Genomic DNA, 15,566 nt, shown 5'->3' with positions numbered 1-15,566 from the left:
TGTACTTTGGACATGTTATCAGAAGGGACCGGTCCCTGGAGAAGGACATCATGCTTGGTAAAGTAGTGAGTCAGCAAAAAAGAGGAAGAACCTCAAGGAGATGGATTGACACAGTGGCTGCAACAATGGGCTCAAACATAGCAACAATTGTGAACATGGCCCAGGACCAGGCGGCGTTTCGTTCTGTTGTACACGGGATCACTATGAGTCGAAACCCACTCGATGACACCTAACAACAACAGCTTTTCCGTTTAGATCCTTGATCCATTTTGAATTGTTTTTTGTGTATAGTTTTAAGCATTGATCTTGATTCATCTTCTTCATGTGGAAACTCAATTTTCCCAGCACCGTTTATTGAAGAGATTCCTCCTTTTCACTGAATGAACTTAGCACCCTTGACCATAAATGTATGAATTTATTTCTGGATTTTCAATTCCATTCTATTGATCTATATGTCTATTATTACACCAGTACCAGACTATTTTAATTACTGTGGCTTTGTAGTATGTTTTTAAAACAGGAAGTGTGAGTCCTCCTACTTTATTCTTCTTTAAAATTGCTTCAGCTATTCAGGGTCCCTTGCCCTTCCATATAAATTTAAGGATTGGCTTTTCATTTCTGTGAAGAAGGCTGTTGGAGTTTTGATGACAATTGCATTGAATTTATAGATTTCTGTGGGTAGTATTAGCATGTTAACTACATTAAGTCTTCTAATGAACACAGAATGTCCTTCCATTTATTTAGATCTTCTTTATTTCTTTTAGTAATGTTTTACGGTCTTCTATGTACTAGTCTTTCACCTCTCTGGTTAAATTTATTTCTAGGTACTTCATTTTTTTAAAATGCTGCTGCAAATATTAATGTTTTCTTAATTTCCTTTTCAGCTCACTCATTTCTAATGTGTAGAAACCCAACCGATTTTTTTTGTATTGACCTTTTTGTGTGTTGACACTGCCACTTTGCTGAATTCATTTGTTAGTTCTAATAGCTTTTCTTGTGGAACAATATTGTATTCTTAGCCTCTAACTCATTGTCTGGCATATATTATGTAAATAAAGCATATCTCTTGAATAAAACCGAGCATTTATTACATTCCAGGCATTACTTTGAAGATTGCATTGTATCTGACCTTCATTCCTAGCAATTGTATAAGGGCTTCTGAATGAAAACAGTAAAAATCTAGCCTAGTAAGTTTTAGAAAGCTGTGTCAATAGAAATGGAGGTGGACAAAAATGCTGAGAACCAGTCTTAGATGAAGAATGTCTCCCCTTCTCCAAAATGACCCCTGTACCTCTACTCTGAAACCCACCTCTTTTTACTCCTGTGATGATGGATGTTTCCTAAGACTCTGCCCTTGGATTTCTGCTGTACTAGAAAATGCATGGATTCGAGAGGTTAAATCACAGTTCTAGCACTTACTAGCTATGTAATTATTATGAAGTTACTTAATCTTAACCTTTCAGTTTCTTCTATAAAATTGAGACAATGCCTGCTTCCATGGTCATGAGGTTCAAATAAAATGTTGTATCTGAGAGTACCTAAGCACACTGAATAAAAGGATGGGAAGTTAGACGTAGTTACATGTCACAGTAAAGCTAAGTTCATAGGAATCGTAGAATCCCATCGACACTCACCACTCCATCCATGCTGACTGCTCGTGCTTATGACTCTGCCTGTGTGCTTTATCTAGCTGTAGGAGCATGTCTTGGCCTACACCCAGGGCAGGACAGAAGGGCCAGGGAGTTAATGTCTGTGGGACAACCCTCAAATAATGACAGATAACAGACAGTGGATAGATACCTGAGCTTCCTCACCTCTCAGATGGGACACCTCTAAGGTATGATCTATACTGTCTCCCAGACATCTCTAGCAAGACTGAGCTCTAGTTGCCACAGTGATAACCTGCTTATAACATACCCTGTATTGGCTTCCTTTCCTTCTTTGTCTCACTTCTGCAATTACCTTCCAATGCGTTCTGTGAACCCAAAATTGCACTCAGAGCCTTGCCTCTGGGTCTGTTTCCGGGGGAATGCATCCTAAGACAGGACAGATTCTTTTCAAACTTTACTGTAATTGGAGCCCTGGTGGCACAGTGGTTACGAGCTTGGCTGCTAAGCAAAAGGACCAGCAGTTTGAATCCACCAGCCACTTCTTAGAAACCCAGTGGGGCAGTTCTACTCTGTCATATAGGGTTGCTATGAGTTGGAATCAACTCAATGGCAATGAGTAAAAAATAAATAAATAATAATAATAAAAGAATGTACTGCAATGGGAAGGTATTGCTTAAGGAGTAATGAGTTTCTGTTAAGGGTAATGAAAAAATTTTGAAAACAGATAGTGGTGATGGTCATACAACAATGGGAACGTAAATAATGCCACCGAATTATACACATAAAAATTGTTGAAGTGGCAAAAAAATCACTGTAAAGTAGGAGGTATAACTTTGTGGGTAATTTTGAGAAGTTGTTGGGTGGAGGAGTTAAAGAATGAAAATGGAGACTTATGAAAGTAGAAATAATCTAGAGTGATAAATTTTCTGTATTAGTGTGCTAGGGATTCACCAGGAAATTCAGAAGGGAAATGGAGAGGTAGGAACTATGGCTTGGCTAAAGTTAGGCAGCATTGAGTAGGAAATGAGTCATATCCTCGGAGTTTTGCGTTTTCCTCCAGAAGGACAGAATAACCTGGAGACAAGAGAAGAAAATGAATGAGAGTCCAGGAAGAGGAATAGGAGCAGTAAGAAAAAAAGGAGAAGCTCCCAACTAATTATTATCTATCATGCTACTACCCTACTACTACCTTACATATATTTCCATGGGTTCTTTGAAAGTTGAGTCTAGGAGGTGGGAGCTACCAAGAGAGTCTATGGTTGTAGCATGCAAGACAGGAAGCAGTGACCAGTAACCACCAGTTACTGTTGAGTCTGCTCTGACTCATGGTGACTCTATGTGTGTCAGAGTAGAGCTGTGTTCCATAGGGTTTTCAATGGCTGATTTTTCAGAAGTAGATCACCATATCTGTATTCCAAGGTGCGACTGGATGGACTTTCAGTTAACAGCTGAGCACTTAACCATTTGCACCAACCAGGGACTCCCAGAAGCAATGAAGGTATATAAAATAAGTGAATGAAGTAGAATATATTTGTGTAATTTCAGGTGCCAAGGAAGTTGGAGATGGGCTTACTGGATGGGGTGGAGGAGAGAAGGAGATGATAGGCTGTAACTGCAAATGGGGGTAGTATGTCTTAGAAACAGACTTGTGCCAGCTCTGAATGTAACTCCACTGACTAAGGTAGATCAGAAAGGAGGTCTTCAGCCCAGGAAATGTCTGTGGGACCAAGGAATCTGAAGGGTTAACATGTATTTTGAACTCACTAAAGATGATGACAGTGGATGGGACAGAGGAACATGAGTCAGCTGCCGAAGGTATCTCAGAAAGTGAAAATGGATCCTGTGAGTCACAGTGCTGAGAATGGTGCAGGCTTCAACTGAACAGAGATGAGAGAGGACAGCGCGGGTGAGAAAGCACACTGGAGAGGAAAGAAAACCGGCCACCACCTCATGCCTGACTTGAGGGAGTGAGAAATGATGAGGCCTTCATTCTAAGAACAATTGAGAGAACAGTGATTTCCTAAGAGAGCACGTTTCCGGTAAGGATGTGGAAGAAAGAGGTTAAAAAAAAAAAGAAAGGATTTATGGTAATGGAGACTTTCCCCACAATGAAGTGGAGATTCCAAAGGTTATAGTGAAAAGCAAAATGGTGATGGAATGAGGGAGAGCAGGGATGGGATGGGAGGGGTAAGACTGATTGTTGTGGGAATTTAAGGATAAAGAACAGATTTGCAGGATTCATGAGAATAATGGAATAAACACTTATCCCATCAGTCAGGTTTAGTTGCAGGAAAAGAAGTCATTCTAGTTATTTTCATCAGTTTGGGATTTAACATAGGGAATCAGGTGCTTACAAAACCTAAGAAAGAGCTGGAAGAGTGGACTTCAGGCTGAGATTCCAGAAATGATTCCTAGAACAACAGAATAAATGAGCCTTTCGGAGAAGCTGCTCCCCTTGCCGGTCAGGTAAATGGGCACTCTGGGTACTATCTTGACTTCAAGAACACATTGCCTGAGCTACAGTCCAGGGAACTGAATGCCATCTGGGCTGATTTATCTACTAGGTTCAGTAGACACAGTGCCCACGACCCCCAATACTTAAGGGCTGTCTTAGTTATCCAGCGCTGCTATAACAGAAATATCAAAAGTGGATGGCTTTATCAAATAAAAGTTTATTCTCTCTCAGTTTAGGAGCCTAGAAGTCCGAATTCCGGGCATCAGCTCCAGGGAAAGGCTTGCTTTCTCTGTTGGCTCTGGGGGAAGGTCCTTGTCATCAATTTTCCCCTGAGTCTAGGACCTTCTCAACACAGGGACCCCAAATCCAAAGGATACGTTCTGCTCCTGGTTCTTCTTGCTTGGTGGTACTGAGGTCCCTCTCCTCTCTGCTCAATTCTCTCTTTTATATCTCAAAAGACATAAAAGATACAACCTAATCCAGTAAGTTGAGTCCTGCCTCATTTACATCATAGAGGTTAAGATTTACAACACATAGGTATAATCCCATCAGATCACAAAATGGAGGACAACCACGCAATACTGGGAATCATGGCCTAGCCAAGTTGACACACATTTCGGGGGGACACAATTCAATCCATAACAGGGGCCCACAAAAATATTTTAATTTCTTTTAACTAAGAAGAAAAAGAACTTTTAGGTTGAAGAAAATGTTTAAATATTGGTATATTCATCTTTATACCAACAGTCATAAAGCATAATTTTTAATTTTTTTTTTTAATGGAGGAAAGGAACCACCAAGGCAAGAATGCCTACTTATCTACCTACCAGTTGCCATCCAGTCAGTTCTGACTCATGGTGACCCCATGTGCATCAGAGTAGAACTATGCTCCATAAGGTTTTCAAAGTTACAATGTAGCTCTGAAAGCCATTGCTGCTGCCACCTTTGGAATGGCCTCTTGACATCCACGAGACTACTGACTGGACACTGGACTGTGCTGCAGAACAAGTGTTGGACGACAGAGAAAGTGAAAGAAACAGAAAGTTGACCTCTGCCTAGTTTTAGCCTTCATAACTCATGCAAGTGCATTTAATCTTCCTAACTCATGCAAGTGCATTGATTTCATATCCAGAACCTGACCTGCAGAGGAGTCTGGGAAATGTGGTGTTTAGATTTCCAGGCTCTGTAGTACAAGACACAGGTGAAGGAGGTTGGAATGAATGCTGAGTGCCAGTCCCACAACATCCACTACACTTATGTTAATTAGGAAAGAAGAAACGAGGGACGGAGCCTTGACGTAAAATAAGTTAAACTTTGCAGAAGATGAAAGAAATGAGGTTTTACTCTCCAAGGAGCAACTTGTGTTCCTGGCCACTAAAGATGGTGAGTCTCAGGTCTGGATCCCACCAGAATCAGAAAAGACGTTATAATTAGTCTGTGCCAGTATGTTTTTCCCTACCCAGGTTTAGAAGCAAAGGATCCACAAATAAGTGGATGGGGATAAATTTATACTCAACTAAACAACAATTTCCAGCTTCTTTTGATATTTTTTCTTCTCTATGATCACCTCTTCTATCACTCTTCTTGCTCACTGTGCTCTAGCAACACAGGATTCCTTGCTGTGCCTCAAACATGTAAGCACACTCCTGCCTCAGGGCTTTTGCACTTGCTATTCCCAAGCAGAAAACTGCCTACTTACTCTCTCACCTCCTTTTGGTGTCTCTTCAAATGCCATCTTACCTGTGGTCACCCTATAGAACAGAGCAACCTCAAGCACTCCCTATCCCTTACCCTGCTCTACTTTTCTATATAGCATTTATCATCTCTGACTCACTCTGTGTTTTACATGTTTATTTGATTTTGATAAATCTCCTCTCTTAGAACTTAAACTTCTATAAAAACAGAGACTTTTGAATGATTTGTTTGCTACTAAACCCCAGCACCTGCTTTAGTACCTGGTGCTTACTAAGTGGCTCAAAAGTATTTGTGAATTAATGAATGACAAAGGATAGCACTATGGCTCTCCTCTTCCCCCCAACTGAATTCATTTTAGCTGCTTTGATCGCCTTCCAAGCTCTTTGAGATGCACTTTTTTGTGCTTTATTGTTGTTAGCTGCCATCTACTCTGGCCCTGACTCATGGTAGTAACTAATTCACAGTAAAGTGAATCTCAGGTTTTGTTTGTTTTGGAGCCAAGCGCATTGTTACATAACGCAGTTCCCCAGGAAGTAGCTCTAATTGCACTCCTTTCTCTCCCTCTCAAGAAAATATGTCGGAATACAATTGAGTGAGAGTAAAATTATTATAGGATGTTTCAGTTAGGATCCTTCTGGATGATAGAGACAGAAAACACTACTCAAACTGACTTACTCAATAGAAGAAATTTATTGGATTGCATAGCTAAAAACCCCAAGGGTAGTGTGGGCTTTAGGCACAGCTAGATTCAGGGTTCAAATTGTATCATTAGGATATAGTTTTTCTCCATCTCTCAGCTCTGCCTTCCACTGAAATTGATTTCAGCCTCAGGTTCTACATTGGAGCAAACTGACTGCAGAAGTTCCAGCTTCATATTGTCTCAGGTTTAATTCCATTGGAAAAGAGCGTCTGCTTCTGTCCCAGAAGCCTTAGCAAAAATTGTATTGCATATTAATGGCTCTTATGAGCCAGGTGTCTTCTTCACCTACATGCTATGGCCTGGAGAAAGCTAGGCTCTGATTGACCAGAACACCTTAGGATTCAGGATGGAGAAATCACCAGAACCACTGGAATTGAGAATGGGGATGAAGTTAATTCCCAGCTAAAAATCAGGAAGTGTTACAAAGAGTATGGAAAACCCAAATAACCAGAAGTATCCACAAAATAAAATCTGTTTATCTTCAGGTTTACTACTTTGAATGTTGTGTGACTTTTGACACATTCCACAACTGAAGGAGACAGAGACGTATGTTGACACTAAGGTTTAGAGAATGGGCAGCACTGAGTTGGTAGAAAGAGTATAGTCCTAGGGTTCAGGAGAGTTGAGTTACAATCTTGCTTTGACCACTAAGTTTTCCGCGTGATCTTGAGAAATAATTCATCTCACCTTTCTGGTTCTTGGGCTTCCCCCCCGCCCGCCATCTGTTAAACAGAATTACCTGCCTTACTTATCTGACTGGGTTACTGTGTGGTTGAAATCAGATAAAGACACTATACAAAGTGAGGCACATAGTTTTATTAGTTTATCACGAGAGATATTTCCATACAGATACTACATGTTTTGTTTCAATACAGTACACCTTTGTCAGGGCGATGAGGTTAACCCACTGAATGATTTTCATTTTGAAGGGTTATACACGTCTTGATCTTCTGACTGCAAAACTGAGGCAAATTTCTTTTACTGGTTCTAACAACTGAGTCCAAAGTTTAACCAGACACCCACTTACTTACTGACCTTTTAAAAAAAGAACTCTTGAAGAGTAAGATTAAGACCTGAAATGAAAGCAATCCATTGACAAACTTTCATTCTTACTCATTCCTTCTGCAGATATTTTCAAGTACCTACTATGTGATGAACAGTAGAAACACACACACACACACACACACACACACACACACAAACACATAAAAAAACCAAACCAGTTGCCTTCGAGTAAATTCTGACTCATGGCAACCCCATGAGTAGAAATGCGCTCCGTAGGGTTTTCCAGGCTGTGACCTTTAGGAAGCAGATCTCCAGGCCTTTCTTCCGAGATGCCTCTGAGTGTGTTCTAACCACCAACCTTTCGGTTAGAAGACGAGCACTTAACCATTTGTGCCACCCAGAGACTCCAACAGTAAAGACATGTTCCCTGAATTCATAGAGCTTAGAGCCAAGGTGGAATTAAGATATTAAATGAGCAATCATTTAAATGAAAATATAAACTGACAAGAACTATAAGAGAATCTAATGAAAGCTTAAATTTAGATTGATGGTCAGGGAAAGCTCTGTGATGAAGTAATGTGTGAAGCCCAAGTAAATGAGTAAAACTGGTTATTAGAAAATTGTGGTGATGGTGGGGGTGGAGACTAGGAAGCAGTAATGTTCCAGACAGAACAAAAACAACCAAGCCCGTTGCCATTGAGTCGATTCCAACTCATAGCGACCCTATAGGGCAGAGTAGAACTGCCCCATATGGTTTCCAGGGAGCGCTTGGTGGATTCAAACGGCTGACCTTTTGTTTAGCAGCTGTAGCTCTTAACCACTACGCCACCAGGGTTTCCACGGAGAGAACAGCTGGTGCAAATATCACATTTGTCCACACAGTGTCCCTGTACCCTCCTTTTGGTAACCTAAGCCTTCTCTCCTCCTAGGAACTCACTTCCTATGGTTTATACATCTGACCCAGGCCTGACCAGAGCACTCTTTCCCCCAGGCTATGGTGATTGGTTTAGGCATGGACACTTGTTTTGAGGTAGCCAACCAAGGTGTTTCCTGGAACTTTTAAAGTATCAGGAAAAAACTGAATCATTTAGCTGCAGTTGTTAAGCTAAGAATGTGTAATGGACACATTTGACAGTAGATATCTTGCCTCTGTGATGACAGTCTGTGTTAAGGAAGAATCAAATCAAAGAAAAGCAGAGCCAAAAGATAAAGCAACAGAGCAATAAGGTCATAATTTGAGTTTCTGGAACCAGCCATGCCTGAAGTCAGCTGGATACTAGGCTTCTGAGTTACATGAGCTAATATATTCCCTTTTTTGTTTGAGTTGCTTTTGCCCTTGCAATTAAACAGGTTCTGAAGTAGAAAAGAGCAGAAGCGAATGGAAGGCGATGTGAGGAAGAGTAGAAATTGAGAAGGCTATACACATTTGAGAAACATTAGAAAGTAAAATTGACAGGAAAATTGACAGGACATGATGATTGATTGGCTGTAAATGGTGAGGAAGAAGGAGTGTCAAAAATTGCCCTCAAATTTCTGGCATGAGCCCCTGGGTGGGCAGAAGTACCTTTTATTGAGATTGGAAAATGGAAGGGATAGGGATGGAGGAGGTCAAAAGACCACTTTTGGATATAATTAATTTGAAATGCCTGTAAGTCATTCAAGTAAGAGATTGATTTCAAGGAACCTAAGAGAAGAAAGTAGGTCATAAAGAAGGGAGTGTTCTGTTGTGTTAAATACTTCTAAGAGTTAAGATGAGAACTGAAAAATATCTCCTAGACTTGGAAACATGGCCATTATTGAGAACTGCAGCAAGAGCAGTTTTAGTGGAGTAGTGGTTAAAAAACCACATGGGTTGGGTTGAAGAGTAAATGGGAGGCAAAGTAATTAAGACTGTGCATGGACAACTTTCTTAATAATGTTTGCTATGAAAAGAAGTACAGAGATAGAAAAACTGAGCAGGAATGTGGAGTCAGGGGAAGATGTTTTAAGATATGAGATGCTTGGTCATTTCTGAATGCAGGTGGATAGATTCCAGTAGAGAGAAATGTGGAAGATGTAGAAGAAAGAAAAATAACTTACTAGTTAGGGTAATAATAACTGCTATAACAATAAACTCCAGTAATATATAATGGGTCAAACACAGTAGAAGTTTTTTTCTCACTCTCATAAACTTCAAAACAGATGTTCTTAATGACAGGTGGGTCTCTTCCAAGTGATGATCCAGAGACCTAGGCTTCATCCATCTTGTGGATCCTCCACCTTTAATACATGGTTTCCAAGTTTGCTGTGCCCCTCTGTATCAGGTGAGCAGAAGAGGGAAGAGGCACTCCTGGTTTTTAAAATACTTGGTCAAGAAGTGACCCATGTCAAGCTCCATAGACACATCCAGACTCCCTGAGGGACTGAATTGCTGGGTGGAGGGCTGTAGGCACCCTGCTCTCAGGGAACATCTAGCTCAATTGGCATAACACAGTTTATAAAGACAATGTTCTGCATTCTACCTTGGTGAGTAGTGTCTGGGGTCTTAAAAGCCTATGAGCAGCCATCTAAGATACTCCACTGGTCCCACCCCTTCAGGAGCAAGGGAGAATGAAGAGAACAGGATACAAGAAAAAGACTAGTCCAAAGGACTAATGGACTGCAGCTACCAAGGCCTCCACCAGAATGGGTCTAGTACAGCTAGATGGTGCCTGGCTATCACGACTGACTGCTCTGACCGGGATCACAACAGAGGGTCCTGGACAGAGCTGGAGAACGATGTAGAACAAAATTCTAACTCACAAAAAAAGACTACATTTACTGGCCTGACAGAGACTGGAGAAACCCCGAGAGTATGGCCCCCAGGTACCCTTTTAGCTCAGTGGTGAAGTCACTCTCGAGGTTCACCATTCAGCTGGGGATTGGACAGCCCCATAAAACAAAACTGGACTAATGAGGCATAGCAGTCCAGGGACAAGGACTAGAAGGCAGGAGGGGACAGGAAAGCTGGTGATAGGGAACCTTAGCTTGAGAAAGGACAGCTTTGACATGTCATGGGGTTGTTAACCATTGTCATAGGGCAATATGTGTACTAACTGATTTAATGAGAAGCTATTCTGTTCTGTAAACCTTCATCTAAAGTACAAAAAAAAAAAAAAGAATTATCTATGTGGGATCAAATTGACAACAGCAACTCAGGGGGTTTGTTGGGAAGCCTAGGGGGCAGTGAGTTAAAGATAATGGTGATGGAATAATTTAGAAGAGGAGAGTGAGAATAGCAGCACAACTGAAAGAATGTAATCGATGTCACTGAACTGTACATGCAGAAATTTTTGAAATGGTGTAACTTTGGCTATGTATATTTTCACCAAAAAAGAAAAAAGTCCTCCAAGGTGGAGAAGGGAGAGCGTCGACATGTTGTGGGGTTGTTAACCAATGTCATAAAACAATATGCTTACTGACTGTGAAACGAGAAACTATTTGCTCTGTAAACCTTCACCTACAGTACAAAAAAAACCAAAAATTAAAAACAAAAAAGTGACCCATGTCACTTCCAATGACATTATATTGACAAAAACTAGTCACATGGTCTTATGTAAAGGCCAGGGAGGTTAGGAAATGTTGCCTGTAGTTGGGCAGCCACTTCCCAGCAACAACTATATACTATGGAAGGAGAAGCCTGAATGTAGGAGGACAATGGTAGCTGCTACAGGCAATAATCAATTGAACACATTCTCTGAAAAGGCAGGATAGAAAGAGATCCAGAACATATGTGCCATTAATAGGATGTGGGACAAATCCTCCACTGTAAGGGAAAGAAGAAGAAAAAGGGGGCTTGTGTCTTTATCAACAAGCACTTACAGTGAGTGCCAACTGAGGAACAGAATAAGTGTAGCAAGAATTGAAACCTGGCTGTGCACAGATTTGGAGCCCCAGCCTGTTATCCAGAACTTGGCTGAGGAATAAGGACTACTGGTCACTCAATTACGCAAGAATTTTTACTAACAGGATAGAATCAATAGCCAGATACAGCCAGGATAAGCCATGCCTGAAGAAAGTTAAGATTAATTCCTTTGGGGACTACTCCATATTATTTCTGGCCTCTGTCATAATAACCTAAAAGAAAAACTCAGCGAGAATGAGGTTTTATCTCAAAATGAAACCATCTTAAAGCAGTGCCAAAGGTCTTGCCCTCCCTTGAATATAATAGCATGGAAAACAAACTGAAAACATTTACTAAAAGTTACGTAGGGGAGGAGGCCAAAAGATAAATGACAACTTGCTTTCAGCCTTGCAAGAGCCAAGGGAAAGTTATCACTGGTTGGTCAGGTTAGCCAGTTTTGATACCACAAGTGGAGGTGAAGTCAGCAGGACAAATTTAAAAAGCCTTGCTCTACTAAGCTTCACTATATTGGCTCTTAGACAAAAAAGAGAACTTGTGACCAAAAGGAGCATTCTAAAAAGAATTTCAATGAAGTACAACTTGAGCAAAAACAATAAGTTGCCCAGATTCCTTGGAGCATAGACAGAGGAGCCTGGCATGTGAAGTGAATGTCATCAGCCAAGAACACAGCCCTGATTGGTAGCTATGGAGCCTACCGCCCACATGGTCCCCTGGGCTAGCTTCCTGGTGAACACTATTTGGTGAGTGCCAATCCACTCCTCTCTGTTTGCTGTTTTTATCTCCCTCCAAATGATTCCCACAGAACTCCTTCCCATCCTGGGCACTATGATAAATATGATTTACTATGATGTCATTGTTTGGTTTTGTAAAGGATGCAGAGCAACACTGAAGGTAGGAAACATAAAATGGTTCAACCCTTTTGGAGAGTGATTTAGCAATTTTTAGCAGCTTTGCAGGAGAAAGACCTGGCAATCTGCTCCCATAAAGATTACAGCCTGGGAAACCCTATGGGGCAGTTCTACTCTGTCACATGGGGTTGCTATGAGTTGAAATCAATTTGACGGCATTTAACAACAACAACAACCTTATGACCCAACAGTTCAACTCCTAGGTTTTTATCGAAGAGCAAGGAAAACATAAGTTCACTCAAAGACTTTTACAAGAATGTTCATAGCAGCCTTATTCATAATATCCCCAACTGGAAGCAACCTAAATGTCCATCCAGCAGGAGAACGGATAAAGAAATTGTGGTATATCCACACAGTGGAATACTATTTGGCAATGAAAAGAAATGGTCTATTAATAAATGCAACAACATGGATGAATCTCAAAAATACTATGCTGAAAACCAAATAATAGTTTAACTAGTAAAGAGTGTCTGCCTTGAGCATTATGCTCTCTTAAGAACTGTCTGTATGACCAGACTTAATGGTTTGACTGAGACTAGAGGGACCCCAGAAGACATGTCCCCTGGTCTGTCAGCCCAGAACTAAAACCATTCCTGAGGCCAACTCTTCAGACAAAGATTAGACTGGACTATGGGACATAAAATGATATTCGTGAAGAGGGTGCTTCTTAGTTCAAGTAGATACACGAGACTAAACAGGTAGCTTCTGTCCTGAGGTGAGATGAGAAGGCAGAGAGGATCAGGAGCTGGTTGAATGGACATGGGGAATCAGGGGTGGAAAGGAGGAGTGTGCTGTCACAGTATGGGGAGAACAATTAGGGTCACGTAACAATGTATGCATGAATTTTTGTATGAGAGACTAACTTGAAATGTAAACTTTCACTTAAAGTACAATAAAATAAAATAAGGAAAAAAAAAGAACTGTCTATATGAGATCAAAGTGACAACAGCAATTTGAAAGATTAGATAGGAACCTTGGGGGACAGTGAGTTCATGTTAATGAGAGAGGAACAATTCAGAAAAAGGAAGATAAGAATGGTTGCACAACTTGAAGAATGTAATCAATGTCACTGAATTGTACGTGTAGAAATTGTGGTATGTTCTGCTGCGTATATTCTCAACAACAAAACAAAAAAAATAAAATAAAACATTAAAAAAATATTATGTTGAGTGAAAAAAGCCAGACACACACATGAAATCATACAGTATGATTCTGGGATGATGAAAATGTTCTATATCCTATTTTGGGTGGTGATTACATGGGTGTATAAAGTCATCAAAACTTATCTAACTGTACACCTAAGCTTGATGCTTTTTTGTTGAATGAAAATTATACTTCAAGAAAAATTAATCTTTTATGAAATGCAGTTAATGTGCCCTTTGCATATTCTCACATTTCAGGTGCTTGAAGATATTCTTTGTGTCCCATCTCATACCTTAGAATGGCTCATAATAATGGCTCATAAGGTAAAGCCCAGAAGAAGTCAAAGGCAAACACCAACAGAGGTAAATGATACACCAGAGGAGGGAGAAGCTGGCTAAGAGCTGGGGCCAAGCCAAATGGTACAACGGTCAAACTCTGTTAGCTGTGTTTTTGCCAACAACAGATACCTCTTTGAGTGTGGCCTGGAAGGACATCAGTGCTGATTTCAGCCATACTGGCTCCTGGGATTTACATGGAAAGAACTTAGCAGGAGTTGACCTCTTTGGCATGGGGATACAAAAATCTGTGTAGTCATCCTTGACAGATCCTTGTATGGATCATATCACTTCCTTCCCTAAATTACTATTGCATTTCTGAGCTGTACCATACAATCCAACTCTTTATTTTATATATGACATTAGTTATTAGGAAGGCAACATAGTGTAATGATTAAAAGTATGGTCTTTTTAATCAGAGAGACCTGAGTTCAAATTCTATCTATATCACTTATTTTCTGTCTAAATTTGGGGAATTAACCATAAGTTAATAGGTTATATAACCTTGGCTGGCTTCCAGGAGTAAAAGAGAGAAGAGGGATATATACTTGCCAAACTCACCGATCAGTAATTTCACCCTCCTAGGGTAGAGTGAAGGAGCCCTGGTGGCGTGATGGTTAAGCATTGAGCTGCTAATTGAAACACTGGTAGTTTGAACCCACCAGCCGCTCCGTGGGAGAAGGATGTGGTGGTTTGCTTTGTAAAGATTTACAGCCTTGGAAACCCTATGGACCAGTTCTACTCTGACACACATCGGGTCTCTATGAGCCAGAATAGACTCTATGGCAATGCGTTTGGGTTTTTTTTTATTGTAGAGTGAGCAGTGTGTAGGTGCAGACCAGGGCTGTTGTGCTAATAGAAAGGAAATATGAGGAATAGGAATGAAGCACTCTCCCCCTAACAATTTGTATAAGATCTCACCATTTTCAAAGCTCTTTCATCTACATTATCTATTGTGAAGAAAGTACTATAATCCACACTTTATAAATATAGAAACTGAGCTTCAAAATTGTTGTTCGTACCAACATAAAGCTGATAATAAGCACAACTCTAGTTCCTGTCTTCAGTCTATATATACCATGACATTTCTTTTTAACTGCACCTTCTGTAAGTGAACCAAAAGGTTTTCAATGATTTTTGCTAATTTCTCATATGGGCAATTGTTTTTTAACTTTTTTATTGAAGACTTAAATAGATAAAGAAAAATGCACGAGTCATAATTGTACATCTTTTTAAAAAATTTTTTATTGTACTTTAGATGAAGGTTTACAGAACAAATACTTTCTCATTAAACAGTTAGTACACATATTGTTTTATGACATTGGTTAACAACCCCATGACATGTCAACACTCTCCCTTCTCGACCTTGGGATCCCTATTACCAGTTTTCCTGTCCCCTTCTGCCTTTTAGTCCTTTTCCTGGGCTGTTGTGTCCCATTAGTCTCGTTTTGTTTTATGGACCTGTCTAATTTTTGGCTTGGAAAACCTTGGTGGCGTAGTGGTTAAGTGCTATAGCTGCTAACCAAAAGGTTGGCAGTTCAAAGCCACCAGGCGTTCCTTGGAAACTCTATGGAGCAGGTTTACTCTGTCCTATAGGGTCACTATGCGTCGGAATCCACTCGACGGCAATGGGTTTGTTTGTTTGTTTGTTTGTTTTTTTGGTAATCTCTGGCTGAACGGTGAACCTCGGAAGTGACTTCATTACTGAGCTAAAAGGGTGTCTGGGGGCCATACTCTGGGGGTTTCTCCAGTCTCTGTTAGGCCAGTAAGTCTGGTCTTTTTTTGTGAGTTAGAATTTTGTTCTACATTTTTCTCCAGCTCTGTCCAGGACC

Source organism: Trichechus manatus, unplaced genomic scaffold (assembly GCF_000243295.1).
Source record: "Trichechus manatus latirostris isolate Lorelei unplaced genomic scaffold, TriManLat1.0 scaffold00105, whole genome shotgun sequence".
In the NCBI taxonomy this organism is placed as follows: Eukaryota; Metazoa; Chordata; class Mammalia; order Sirenia; family Trichechidae; genus Trichechus; species Trichechus manatus.
The sequence above is the reverse complement of the archived record's forward strand: the minus strand, read 5'-3'. Positions refer to the sequence as shown.